The sequence below is a fragment of the Sinocyclocheilus anshuiensis genome, unplaced genomic scaffold (assembly GCF_001515605.1).
Source record: "Sinocyclocheilus anshuiensis isolate Anshui unplaced genomic scaffold, SAMN03320099.WGS_v1.1 scaffold1365, whole genome shotgun sequence".
NCBI lineage: Eukaryota > Metazoa > Chordata > Actinopteri > Cypriniformes > Cyprinidae > Sinocyclocheilus > Sinocyclocheilus anshuiensis.
In genome coordinates this window covers 730,500-732,898 of record NW_015551032.1, presented here as the reverse complement: position 1 = coordinate 732,898, position 2,399 = coordinate 730,500, and positions in this window count along the sequence as shown.

Sequence of the window (2,399 nt, the reverse complement as noted above, 5' to 3'; positions counted from 1 at the left end):
TTTGGAACAACATGAGGGTGAGTAATTAATGACAGAATTTTCATTTTTGGGTGAACTATCCCTTTAAGATAACCATACATCTCTTTTGGTTCTTCAGTGCCTTCCTTGACACCTTACAAAACACTGCCATCTAGTGATACGTGTAACAAACAGCATTTATCCATTGAATGTCACACACCCTCATCCTAGATTTTCATTTAATGACTGTTCGCAGGAGAATTAAAGAAAGATCCTCTGTCAGTCTTCTGTACTGAATCACAACTGCAAAATGAAAACAATAATGTTGTTTAGTTATTCTACTGGTCAAACATGCGTGTACTGGCCTCCAAAATCACATCGTTTCATATACCAAAAATCATTAGGATATTAAGTAAAGATCATGTTCCATGAAGAGATTTTGTAAACTTCCTACCGTATCAAAACTTAATTTTTTATTAGTAATATGCATTGCTAAGAATTTCATTTGTACAACTTTAAAGGCGATTTTCTCAATATTTAGATTTTTTTTTTTGCACCCTCAGACTTAGTGTATATTTAAACCCTGGCTCTATCATTAAATCATCTTTGAAGACAATATGAGTTATTAATTGAAATGATACAACAATGTTCCTTCTAATTCGTCGCGACCGCGCAAAAGAAATATTATGCGGCGCACAGGACAGACGCAAAAAGAAGTTGGGAAAGCCATGTGATTTAAGTCTAGTAAGTGCGAAATAACTGCATGCTCAGGCAAACCGCTAACTTATATAGAGCTGGGGTCGCTATAGAGTAAGAATGTGGTTTACAGGTTTCAGAAAGAGAAATGTGCGCCAAATGAGTCGCTGTAATAGCTCGGACGAAATAGCTCACGAGAGCTAATGCAAACGCAGTGACGTGTGTTTCATTCTATTCTTTATCATAAATAGAATGGACGATTAACGCCGATATAGTTGCGTACTCTTTATTTAACACTGCATAACCCACGGTCAGTAACACTGTCAAACAGGAAGTCCGCCTGACTGGCACCGAATACAGTCCTTCTTCTTCTAATAACGTTTTATGGCGGATGGCAAACCAACTTCTGGTGCATTTACCGCCACCAACTGGACTGGAGTGTGGAGCACTAATAAGCAACTAATACATACATATTTATATTTATCTATATTTTATATAAAAAAAAAAAAACACACATTCCTAATTTGCTTTTTGGGCTGCTTCAGCATAAGTCAACCCCTCAGTTATTCTCACATTTTGAATTTTCACAGCATGTTTGTGAGCAATGCATCCCCCAAATCCGGCACTATGCTCACCTCCACAGTTGCAGCATTTTGCCTTCGCTCCTTCGCCACATTTACCATATACATGATCACCCCCACATCTCGCACAACGTTGTCTTCCTCTACAAACTGCACTAACATGTCCATACTTCTGGCACTTGAAGCATCTAAGTGGAGGAGGTACGTATGGTCTTACTGGGTAACTTACATAGCCTATTTTTACCCTCTCTGGCATTCTTTCTTCATCAAACTGAAGCATAACCGATAGACTGTCCATCCTTTCTTTATTTCTCACATATTGAAGCCGTTTTGCTCCAATTACCTTCCCCCCTTCAACGCAACTTTTCATTTTATCAGCATGTACATCAGTAGGAATTCCAGTTATTACGCCTCTAACCCAAGGCTTCGTCTTCATCAATGTGCATGATACCGGGTATCCAAGCATCGAATTTATACTTAGTGCCTTATTTTGTTGTTTTTCGTCCTTACACATGATAATCAAGTTTCCATCTCTCAGAGTCTTTGCACTATTTATTTCTCCTAACGCTTTGTTCAGAGATTTGGTCAGTTTAATCGGGTTTATCGTCATACCAGGTTCTGCAAATTTCATCATTACTTTGTATTCCTCTATATTTTTCCTACTCACATGATCCTCCTTTCCACTATCCGTAAATGATCCTTGACTATTGTTTTTCTTTCTTTTCCGATTGACTACTTTCCACCATTCACTCCCTGCTGCACTCCCGCTACACGATTCGTCTTCCATTTCCGGATCACTACCAGAGCTACCGTCATTTCCTGCCATCAGTGCTCCAGTCACAGTCCACCCGAATACAGTCCGTACTGCAACAACACTCATTACAACAATGTGAAATAAAATATCATCATGTTTTAAAAAAGAGTGGCTTGATTAAGTGGTGGAAATAGCGGATGATGGGAGAACGGTAACAAAACTCAAGAGTGCAAACTTTACTACATGGAAATGTTTAGAAAACTAAAATAATTCACGTTCACGTTTTTAGAAAATATTTATTGAAATTATTAGTTTTTTTTATATTATATTATATTATACATCTAATAAATAATTGACCTCAAAAAGGCAATTCACGAGCAATAACTGCTTCATTTTTTCATATTAGCTAT